Raw genomic sequence first — 12,819 nt, 5'->3', positions numbered from 1 at the left:
GGGTGAGAGCACACAACTGAAAAACAAGCTTGAAAGGCTGCTTCCTTCCTATGTTGATTTTCCCTTTCACCTTTTGGGTGGCTCGACTCAGCTGCATGTGTTCTTGGCGCTTGCTGGCTCCCTGCCTTACTTTCAATTCAGCCACCTCAGCACATGGCACTGGGTGTGTGTGTATGGGGGGGTTAAGAAGGAGGTGAACTGGAGGGCACTACCGCTCTTAGCAGCAGCCCACGATTTGCTTGCCTTCAACTGTGTAAGGCCAGGCACAATTGTAGTCCCTGCAGAGATTGCTCCCTCCAGGTCACCCCATGGAGGGGAGAAGGCAGGAGAGGTGGGGCAGTGACACCAGCCTGCAGAGAGAGACTGGCACACCCAGAGGGGGCAGCAGGTGCTGTGCTCCTTCTGCAAACCCAGAATTCCTCCCTGACCTCGCCTTTGACCTCCCCCAGCACGGGGCTGTACAGACACATGGGGAGGAGAGGTAGCAGCAGAGGTACATGAAGCATCACAGGTACAAAGAGCCACATGGGGATGGCAGATGGGAGGACTGACGGGTAAAAGGTGCACACCACACAGAGGGGGTCGGGGGTTGGGAGTCCTTGGAAGGATTCTGGGGGCCTCACTGGCAAAGTCCAGCTCACACCAGTGGGGGTGCAGTGGGGAGCTAGGAGCTCAGGGAAAGTGGGGATGTGGGTGGTGGGACTTGGGGGAAACCAGGCTGAGGGACCCCTTGATTGGGGCATATAGAGGGGCACTGGAGTGAGGAATTTTCTGGCCAGAGACAAGGGAATCAGGCATTAAACTTGGGAGACCAGATACTGGTGAGAGCCCGTGGGCTGCCTGGGGGACTAGGTCTGTGGCAGTTTCTTGCCCAGGAAACTGGGAGATGGGGGTAAAGGTGGGAGCCAGGGGCTGGGTACTCACAGGGAAGGATAAGACTTGCACTGAACACATGGAAACCCCTCCTTCTCCAGGGCCAGCCTCTGGCTGTGCTATCCCGCTCTGGTGTAGTTTGGGGGTTGGTTCGGTGGAGCCATGGAGGCAACTGCTGAGCTGCACCTGGAGGTGATGGGATGTGTGCACAAGATGAATGGGGGTGATGTGTATCGGGTGACGTGGACATGAAACAAGTGGGGCGATGTATGCGCTGAATGGAGCGTGAATTGGTGTGTGCAGGTGCCACAAATGGCTATAAAACGGCTGGGGTGGGTATGCACAGTGATTGGCTCTGTCTGTGTCCGGGATGTGTGTGTGGGGGTAGGTGATGCAGTAAGTAGTGTCTGGAGAGTTTGTGTGTAATGAGCATGTGGGTGGAAGAACAGGACGGAATGAAAGTGGGTGTGCAATGAATGCTCAGTTGGATGGATTGAAGGAATGCGCCAAGTGGGGGTGAGTAGGGCAAACAGGCAATATATGAATCTATGCAGATGTATGCAAATATATGTAAATATTCATTTTTGTTTGCTAATGTTGGCAGGTCAACAGCGTATCTGAGCAACTCAATATTTTTAACATATTTCTCCTCTCAACCCCTATTTGAGGTAGGGCAGTGCTGTTATCCTGTTTTACAGATGGGGAAACTGAGGTACAGGGCAACTAAGTGACTTGCCCAAGATCATACAGGGAGTCTCTCACAGAGAAGAGAATTGAAACCAGGTACCCAATGTCCAGGCCAGTGCACTGATCCTGCACCATCCTCCCTTTGTTAAAGCTAATTTAAGTTAAACTTGTGCAACTTCCCCATGGAAATGACCACTGAAATTGCACCATCATGATTCTCCAGCAGGTTTAAGACAAGAAAAATGCAGACGTGCAAACAGAAGCTCCTTTGGGGAGCAGAAGGAGCCAAAGATCTGGGCCCTACAGTCACTCCCCTCCCGCACATCCCTCTGTTCCTTCCCAGTGTCTGCAGTAGCAGTGGGGACTTGTAATCCCTGAACCTACGGAATGTGAAGAGTAGCACAAAAGGGTGAGAGGGATCTGTTGGCTGCATGTGAAATTGTCCCAAACATTTCCCTACACAAATGCTGAATAAATCTGAATGAATCAACATGTCTCTAAGCAAAAGCTTTCATTCCCTGGCCACAGCCATGGGGAAGTCCTCTGGATCTGCACCACTGCAGAACTCACAGTTTAGCCTGCAAAGACCTTGCTTCCTTTTTACAAGCACTGGCTGGGATTTGAGGGGCCTCACTTTACCATCTGAGAAAACCTGTTCAGCTGCTTTGTGACTCTCCTGTCTCCCCACCTACTGTTTGCACAAGGCCTCAGTGATTGTCACATGCTGCACATTGCACAAAGGCAAAGTGATCCTCATGGCCATGGATTAATTACAAAAAAGGCCGTCAGGGACAAGTGCATGAAAAAGGGAACAGAGCTCACTGGGGGGCATCTGGAGATGGACAGCCATGGAGCTGGGCACACACTCTATCCTTTACAAAATGCAGCTTGGGTCTCATCTTCTGTAGTGCCTCATGCTCTTTGGCTGCAGTTTGGAAGAGGAGCCCTCACCTCACCCCTCCTGATTCCATAGAACACAGAGCACCCTGGGGATGTTCTAACAGTCAGAGAATGAACTATCACATCCCCAACTCACTCTGGCTTCTGTTCAGAGTATGAAGAAAAAGCTATCGCCAGACTAAGCACCAAGCCAGCCCAGTCCCATCCCCAGAAAACAATGATGCTGGTAGGGTGTGGAGGTTTCTCTGCAGGTTTCCCATGGGCTTTGGATCGGGCCCATAAAACCCATGTCTGCTCCACCAAAGTCAATGGAAGTTTTGCAGTTGACTCCAATGGCAGCAGTATTGGGCCTACAGAGGGGGGAAATTCCCCAATAAGGTTTAATAGGCTCTTCACACCAGCTTTGCTCAGATACAGCTGTCTGGACATGGGGCTGTGTAGGGGAGACTCACCCAGAGTGCGTTAGGGGCAAATTCCACCTTGAGTTACCCCCTGTGCAGCCCCTTTGGCTTCTGAAGGAACCACCCTGTGCTACCAGGAAGATCCTGGGTCTTGTTCACATGTAACTTCCATGGTTCAGTGGAGCAGCATGGATGTAACTGAGGGAAGAATTTGGCCCTTGTGGCCCAGCACCCTATTGGCTCCATCCTAGTTCTGGGAGAGAGGAATTACCATATAAACCAATCCAGGTTTAGCAGGACAAACTACTGCACGGCCTGCTTCCATCGGTATATACACATACAGTGCCAATTCATAACTCCTGAGTAAAGTTGCCCTCAGTATGGAAAGGAGCAAATGTACATTCTCTCAGAGAGCAAAAACATTTTTAACTCAGAAGGAAGATGCACTTCTCATCCCCCAGGAGAGATGAAGAGCATTTGGAAGAAGGCAGGTGACTCCTCTGCACTGTCTTTACTAGTCACTCCTCAGCCAGGCATTACTAATTACTCAAAGCACCTGGCAGCAGCCAGAGCCTGTCAAAATCCACCTCCATATGCCTGAGAAGCTCAGATTTTATACCCAATAGCTTCTCCAATATTCCTGGGACTCTCCCTGAAACATTTCACCCTTCTATGACCTCAAGTAGAGATGTCTGTAAACCCAAAAGCTTGTCTCTCTCCACCAGAACTTGGTCCAATAAAAGATATTACCTCACCCACCCTGTATCACCCCTCTTTAGTTGTGACACACTGTACCTCAAAATAACACTCTGTAACCCCCATATTCACCACTTGTGTATGGTTATGATATTTTTTACTCAGCTTGTCTTGAGAGGCATCACTTAAAAAGTCATGATTTGCTGAAACTCATTGTCCTGTTTAAATGTGTGTATCATCATGTATATGAAGTTATGCGATTTTGCTAAATGTGTGTTCCTGAGGCCTGTTCTGAGTCCATGGTCTAAGCCCTTAGCAATAACAGAGACCATAAACAAAAGACCTGCATGTCATCCCCAGAGACACATCGGGCTGCATGTATACAGAAGGTGAAAGCAAGATTTTACCATTCATATGAAGGATACTTGACAGCTCACACAGATAGTGGGGCTGCCTAGCCCCATGGCACAGATGGATTTTCCCAGTCTGAGGAGACAAGTATAAATAAGAGACAGTGACATCATCACTTCACCTGCCTCTCCTCCCCCGTCTCTACACAAGGAAGCAAGATTGTCTGGAAGAAAAAGAAATCTTCATTGAGACAATGGGAAGGGCTGGTCATAACTAGAAGGCATTCCAGTTAGCATGAACTGCTGTGAAGTTGTGGGTGAGAGAGGGAAATCTTTTTGTTTTTAGAATTATTACCTTGGTAAATTTAGGATTTAGGTTGTGATTTTATCTTTTATTTCCTTTTTGTAACCAATTCTGATCTTCCTTGCTACTACCACTTAAAATTTATCTTCTATAGGAACAAATCTGTTTTATATTTCATCTAAACCCATAGGGTTTTGGTTGAAGTGTCTAGGGAATCTACTCTGATTACACAGACTGGTACATGTCCATTTCTCTTTGATGGAATGCCGGACTTTATCAGCTGGTGCTGCTCAGTAAGTAACTGAACAGTACAACATGGTACATTTCTGGAGTGCAAGGCTGGGACTAGGGATATGCAGGTTGCCCTATATGTAATTCAAGAGTGGCTGGACACTGCACCCTGGTATGTCTGGGGGTTCTTGCATGCTGGAGGCTGGGGCGAGTGGCAGAGTGGCAGCTCACACAGCAAAGCGAGGCATTCTCCAGACTGGAGAATTAAGGGGGCACAGCTGTCCTACAATCCAGATTGTACCCTGGGGGACATCACAATAGTCACCCTTGAAAAGTAGTTTAGGACTCCTCCAAAGACCCCTTTTCAATTATGGGGTGACAAGAGCTGCACCACAGGCAAGTCTCTGTTGCAGTTTACAGCTGATTTTTCCAAGTGCTTTAAAATCCATGTGCATTGGCAGATTGGCCTGAAAACTGCTAGCCCTGTCGGGGACCCAGTGTGGCGTTTGTGGTTGAATCTTGGGCTCCTTTGGTCAAGGGGTTTTCAGGCTACAGTCCCCCACTTTGCCCAGCCATCCGCAACAAATGTCCTGCTTTTAAAATCTCTCTTTTCTTCTACTACTCGTTAGCACAGAGCTAGGGAAAGCCCCGTCCTCTCCTGCCTCCCTGCTCAGGCTAAACTCAAGCCCATAGTCTGTGTGTTTGGGGATATTTCGATCTGTGTGTAATGGAGCCTGCAGATGTGTTGTATCTGAGTGAGCAAGTCAGTGGCTCTGAGGTGGGTGTGTTCACTTGTAACTGCCAGATTAGCTGTGCATCAGGCCTAGCCACAGCAGCAGCACCTGTCCTGTTAGCTCTTTCCTATCCCCCAGACCTGTGCCTTTGTTCTCCATTCCCACCTGAGCCTTCAGGGGCCTTTACTGCCCCCCACACCACCTTGCTGAAAAATCTGGGAGCCCCTAGAGAACAGAAAACAAATAAACCTTCTCCCAGCTGCCCAAACTGTCCTTTTCCCTGCACAGGCTTCCAAAAGCATTATAGTAGCTCTTCCCAACTTGCTATTATAAGAAGAAAAGATGCTGGACTTCTTAAGTAACAAACACTTACCGTGTTGTAGGGTTGCTAGCCTTTCTCCAAGTGCCCTAGCACGTGGTGGAATCTCCATCCTTAGAGGTTTTTAAGGCCCAGCTTGACAAAGCCCTGGCTGGGATGATTTAGTTGGGGATGGTCCTGCTTTGAGCAGTGGGGTGGACTGGATGACCTGCTGAGGTCTCTTCCAACTCTAATCTTCTATGATTCTATGTGTGCTTCTGATGATAAGACTCACTGCATAAAGATTGCCTCGTCTCCACCCCTGTACAATGCTGTGGGTAACTTGGGTTCCTACTATCATTACAGTGTTGACCGTAATGAATAGGAAATGGGAACAATGAAACGAATGCCTGGGAACTATCCTTGAGGATTCCCCTAGCCCTGAGGAATGGGAGAATTCTTGTGCATTAGCACAAACTATGGCAAGAAATACAATCTCTAAAGGGCAACATTAGCTCTTGATTCATGATCTTTATGGGCCTTCAGCAAAACTGACACACAAATGGTATGTCCAGGATAAATGAACTGTTGGAAATGAATGCAGAAAATGCCACTATCATAGCTTTGGAACTGTGTAAAATTATAAAGCCCCTTGTAAATATACAAATAATAGTGAATGAATCATTGTAGCAGAATGGAAATTCCCCAGTGGCTCCAAGGATGGGTCTTGAGTCTCCCCCCTGCACTGACAGAGACTGAGAAGGGAGGTTACAGACCCCTCTGTCTCATGCTCTCACGTCTCTTCCTCCACTGGGCCCTGATCCCCTTCTTCCCTCCTGCTCATTCCCCCCACAACCAGTTACCACCTCCAAGGTCAGCCCAGTAGTGGAGCAAACCCAGCTCCTAGTCCTGAGTCTCTCACCCTGAGGCAGGAGGGTTGGCCCTGACAATCACTACCCAGCTCCCCTACCACAGACGCTCAAATATATTGACAAAGTCCCTGGTAATGGTGCGGTTGATCTTAGAAGGGGCAGGTGTTGCCCACCCCCCCCCCCCCCACTGCTGCTGTCCTGGCTAGTGGCAGGGCAGCCAGGCCACAGCCATGTTGGTGCAGGGGTTGGCACCCACCAGCTGCATTAGATCTCTATGACCAGATCAGGTTTTATGTTTTTCACAGCATCCAGCTCTGGCCGAGTTTCGTTGTTTACACTGTGATAGGGGAAATAAGGAAAGAAAACAAGGTGTTAATTCTCTCTCAGACGTGATGCCTGAGCCCACAGTCCCTCTGAGGCCCAGCGTGCTGCACACCACTGGCTTTAGTATTATTACTCCTTGTATTGTGGTGGTGCCTAGGAGCCCCCGTCATGGGCCAGGACCCCATTGTGCTGAGTGCTGCACAACCACAGAACACAAAAGTGGACCCTGCCCCAAAGAGCTCACAGTCCCAGCTGCCTGCCAGAGCCCCCGGATCCATGTCACTGTCTCTCCCCTGCCTGCTGAGCTCACTGCTAGCAGATGCTTTTCACAAGGGGAAGAGGAGAAGAAGCGCTGGTGCAGTCTGTAGCCTGGCCTGTTCCCCTCACACTCCACTCACCTTGTGAGCTCTGGGCAGGGACAGCAATGTCCTTTCTGCAAGTAAAGGGTTGGATTGTGCAGCCCTTGCTCAGGGCGGTGAGCACTTACTAACATGGACAGTCCCATTGATCGCTGTGGGGCTATTCAGCACTCACAGGCAGCAGGGGCTGCAAAATCCATGGAAGCAACATGATCTCAACTCTTGTTGCTGCAGGGGCTCCTTACACCTCCTCCCCACAGGGCTTTGGTAACACAGCTCTAGAAGGGGGTGAGGTTTCAGCAGCTGTTGTGGGGCTGCAGACTTGGTTTAACTCCAGAAAACCAAGTCCCAGATCTAGCCAAGGCCACAGGCATTAGCTAAGAACCAACAAACTCATAGCTGGAAACCAAACCCGCTCACCTGTATGTTTATTTTGAAGAAAACTGGTATTAGTCTTATAAGAATGTATTTAGTGTTTAGACCAGGGGTAGGTAACTTATGGCACAGGTGCCAAAGGCAGCATATGAGCTGATTTTCGGTGGCACTCCCACTACCCGGATCCTGGCTACCGGTCCAGAGGGCTCTGCATTTTAATTTAATTTTAAATGAAGCTTCTTAAACATTTTGAAACTTTATTAACTTTACATACAACAATAGTTTAGTAATATATTAGAGACTTCTAGAAAGAGACCTTCTAAAAACGTTAAAATGTATTACTGGCACGCAAAACCTTAAATCAGAGTGACTAAATGAAGACTCGGCACAGCACTTCTGAAAGGTTGCCGACCCCTGGTTTAGACTCTATGAAACGCTTGTCAGTAGCTGCATGCATTGATTCCCTGGCAATGTCTGTATTCCATGCTATAAAGAAATATGTAGCTTTGCTTTATAACTCAGGGGCACCAGAACGGGAGGGGAGGGCCAGACGGCCAGGGCCCCATCACTTTTAAAAGTGGGAGAGCTTTGCCCTCTCACTTTTTACCAGCCTTAAGGGCGAGCAATGGGGAGGAGGGGGCAGAGAGGAGCGTGCAGGGGGCAGGGCCTTGGGGAGAAGAGGAGGCGCAAGGGCGGGGCCTCAAGGGGAAAGGGTGGCATAGGGGCAGGGCAACAGTTCAGGCACTGGTGATTCCCCCCCGCCCACACACACACTTCTAGGGAGTTTCCAGCATTCCTGTTATAACTGTGAAAATCTTTGCTCTGAATTTGTGGACCCAGACATGGGAATGGACCCTCTCACCTGCCCTGTCAGGAGGCCTAGCAACAGTAAATGAGCCATTGAGGAACATCACAATACAAAGGATTGGCTCTATCACATCTTGGCAATGCTACAGGCAAGGGAGCTCCTCTCATGGACTGGAAGGCCAAATGTAAAAAATAAAACAGGGTCAACAAGGAAATACTTTAGCTAATACTCTTCTTTGTGTCCTTTCACTCTTCCTTTCTTTTTCTCTTTCTGTTTGTCTCTCTTTTAGTCTTTATCCCAGGATTTATTGTGGTAATAGTGGCAAATTAGCAAAGTGAAAGAAGGTTCCTTAAAGTTCTCAGTCCTCCTTACTGAAGAGAAAAACTTCATGTTCTAACACAACAATACCCTGCTTTAGAGTGCACTAAAATACACCATATTATCCAACTTCTAAATAAGTAAACTATATCAGTATAGCAGTGGGAGAAGAATGAGAGCTATTTCTTGGGTTGTGGTGTGATGCTGTATGACTAAAGATGACTATTTATATCATTCATATTACCACTGTTATAAAATCACAACAAATTTTGTATGAAGTGTTTTCACGTAAGGTGTCAATGGAAAAGTTACAATCTATTAAGTATGATTACCCTGGTTAAATTGATGTATCATCTTTGTATCTAAAGTTATGAATATTGGCTATGATTTGTCTCTCAAACGTGTTTTGTTCCTAACACCCCCTAGATAGATTTACATCACAGCGAGACACAGATTTACATCACAGCTGGACAACTATGTGTTGATGGCCCACTAAGGACACTCCACTCTCACAATGGGCCATTGAAGAAACGTATCCCGCCCAGACAGCTCTTCCTGCAGATGCCTCAGACAGCAAGGTGCCAATGCCTGCCCCTGTGATTCAGCAAACCAGGAAAGGACATGTGATGAGGACATGTGACCTATGACTTCATCTTTTACCAGTAACTTCCCATGTTCATGGCAGAGGTTATAAAAGGCACTTGACACATCTCCGTGTTGCTTCTTTCCTATTGCAATTCTGTGGACTATGGACTGGGGACCTTTCAATCTTTTGGAAGCTACCAGAGAGCCTTTTGCAAGCCAGCAATCTATTCCATCACTGCTCCACACCTGATATGAGGACTTTGCAATCATTTGTGTGTATGACATCTAGTAACCATTTAAACTCTACTCTTTTTTTAATTAATAAATCTTTAGTTTGTTTACTAAGGATTGGCTGACAGCAGGATATTTGGGTAAGGTCTGAGATCCAAACTGAACTGGGGGTAAGTGTCAGATCCTTTGGGATCAGTAAGAACCTCACATATGGTGAATTAGGTTTTCAATACCTCCTCACTATATTAGACCTGTTTGTCTGGATGGGAGCCAAGGGCTGGAATGCCTAAAGGGGACTGTCTTTGGCTTCTGGCTAACCAATGCGGAACTGCATAAGCTTTTTTATTATTGTCTTGGTGAATCTAATTATAGAATAAACCACTAGTTCGGGCGATTGTCAGCCCTTGCAACCTGCCCTGAGTGTGGCGTTCTCACACAGTGTGCTCCATCCCAGGCACTCGGTCACAGGGGGCATAGACAGTAACACTGTGATTCTAGTCAAAAGAACTCAATCATGGCACCATGTTAACAAACACAAATTAAAGGGACCCAACTGCATCTTACCACAATTTCTGCAGTTTGCATTCTGGATGTTTCAGTCCCTCACACAACAGCTACACTCCAGAATGTTCCAGCTTTTCTTCCCTCAGGTCCAGCTCGGTCAGGGTCCAGCTGGTGCTGAGAGCAGAGGACAGCTCCCCACAACACCCAGCTGTGAAATTGCAACCTCGCAATCTGTGGGAGTCAGAGATACGGAGAGGAAGCTGTGCTTATCTTTGCTCCCTTCACTGATGTCAGTGTTGTCTACAAGGAGTTTCTTTACTCTGGACATGCACAGATACATCACAATGCTCCCATTGACATGACAGCCCCTGGGGGTATTCCTTTCCTTGGGCACTTCTTCCCCCAGAAACTAGAAATTCTCTCTCCCCACCGTTCCCCTACAGATATTAGGACCTCTCCCCACTCCCTTCCCTGTCTCTGACCAAGGGGGGCTACCCCTCTTCATTGCACCCCTGACCCTCCACCCCCAAAATGGGAGAAAGGGAAGATTGGTGCTAGGAAAGCTGCCCTCCTATGCCACCTAGGGCCCTTAATTGCCTTGGCCAGTCCTGAGCCTGGGCCCTTCCTGGGATGATCCTCTTCCTCTTCTCTCCCCTCTGGCCTGTTCCCTTTCTCCTCCTCCACCACTGCCTCCTCCTGCCTTCCAGCTTCTCCCCCACACACGGTGCAGTTAGGGTCTGACAGGAGGCAAGTCGCAGCCATTGTCGGGGGGTCTGGTGTGTTGGATTCAACACCGAAGCAACATGCTGCGTATGATGCTCTTACGTCCCGTGTGGGCCCTGTTGCCCACATGATCTTTGTACCTAGAGCGTGTTTACATGGTCCAGCAGGGTCCGCATGGAGTAGTTACAGCTCAACACACAGCCAGCGGTTTGGGCAGAGACTCCATCAGTGCCCTGAACTTTGTTCAACATTGCCACAGCTTGTGTCTGATCTGACACTCACCATGCAGTCCGGGCACTGCCAGGGCCAGTGCACGGATGTTTCGTGCCCTAGGCTAAACTTCCATCTTGCGCCCTCCCCCGTCCCCAAGCTCCTGCCCTGAGGTGCCACCCCGCCCCCCGCGGCAACTTCCCCCTCCACCCTGAGGAGCCCCCTCTGCAGCAGCTTCCCACCCCCAACCCTCTGCCCTAAGGTACCCCCCCGTGCCCCAGCTCACCCCTGCTCCGCCTCCTCCCCGAGCACACGGCGGCTGCTTCACTTTTCCCGCCTCCCAGGCTTGCGGCACCAATCAGCTTAGGCGCCGCAAGCCTGGGAGGTGGGAGAAGTGAAGCAGCCACGGCGTGCTCGGGGAGGAGGCGGAGCAGGGGTGAGCGTGCCGCCCCCCACCCCCTTATTTGCTGGAGGCGGCCCTCCCCGCACTCCCCTGCCCCAGCTCCCTCCACCTAAATGCCGGTGATGATTGGGGCGGCCGAAGATCCAGCTACTGCAGTCGCTACCAAAGAAAATGCCACCCCCCAAATGCCAGTGCCCTAGGCGATCACCTAGGTTGCCTAAATGGTTGCACCGGCCCTGGGCACTGCCACAGGGGTGGTGTAAAAATGTAAAAATTGGGAGGATTATTAAAGATGAGGGAGAGTTGGCATCTCTGCTTCCACCAAGAGTTCAGCTGAGGTACCAGAAGCAGGGCAGACAGCTACAAATAGGGCCTCAGCGTCTCCTCTGCTCAGTTATGCTCGGCCACACCAGGCTCTCAGGCTTCATCTGCTCTTTCAGCTGGGGGTGCAGGTCCCAGTGGTAGGAGACACACCCAGGCTAGCTCTAATTGAGCCGGCACACAGAAAATAAGGGTGATGACTGCAACCTCAAATGGTGGAGCATTGGAAAGATGCTCTGAGTGTCCTTGTCAAACATTCATCCCTGGATTGAAAAACTTTTGTCTACAAGACAGGCACAAAAATCTCATTAACAGTATAGTGAATGATTCCATCTCATGTTTTTATTATTTTTTTAATTAAATCAATTAAATTATCTCAAATGTACAAAATTAGGTATACAGTTGTAGACAAAATTATCAGTACCTTTCATTTGAAACAATGTTTAAAAATAGGTTAACATATTCATATCACATGACTAGTTGAATTGGACTTTATTTTAACAAACAAACAGAATTGGAGTAGTGTTCCTGTGTTGGTAAGCAAGTAATAAATGCCTTACATGCAGATAGTACAAACAAGAAATGCCTGGCAATGCTGAAAAAACAGCAGGAAATACAAGTGAAACGCTGTTGTTTTTTTTCTCTCAAGCAGTCCATGACTGTTTAGGAAAGTAGCAAGTTGTTCCCTGGTCTCAGAAAAGTGGAGAAACACTGTTATAGATAACCTAAACAGTGTAGAAGTGAGCAGTAGTGGTCTTAACTAAGTCCTATGGAACTGAAGAAAGTATTTATTTACAGTACTTAAAATACACCATATAAGAAATTATTTCTTTAATAGAGCAATATTTTTATAAAAACATAAACTCACTTCAAGGACAGGCAAATTAATGAATATTAATACTTTTCACTTTCAAATTAAATCCCTTATTTTTCTTATCTAATCTTGCTAACGCAAACAATTTCTTCACTACAAGAATATGTTGTCTAACCAGTTTGGGTGTTTAACTAGTAGTACCTTAAGTTACAATGTCATTTTAATATCCCATTAAAATTGTTTTAGGAATAGCTTTAATTGTAATCTTTTGGCAATGCTTTGGCAAAAATAAAATTATGCTTGAGGCTCATGACATTCTTTTGTAGCAGTGGTGTTGGTTTACTTGTTTTTTCCTCATTTTGTTGTTGTTGCTGCTTGCCAGCAGATGTGTTAACTTAAAGGTGTGAGATGCAATGATGTGGTTGTGAGTGCTGAAAGAGAGAGATTGGAGTTGAAACAGAGTAAGTGGAATCCTGGCTTCATTGAAGTCAGTGACAA

The sequence above is a fragment of the Mauremys mutica genome, chromosome 4, assembly GCF_020497125.1.
Source record: "Mauremys mutica isolate MM-2020 ecotype Southern chromosome 4, ASM2049712v1, whole genome shotgun sequence".
Classification (NCBI taxonomy): Eukaryota; Metazoa; Chordata; order Testudines; family Geoemydidae; genus Mauremys; species Mauremys mutica.
This window is presented reverse-complemented; position numbering follows the sequence as displayed.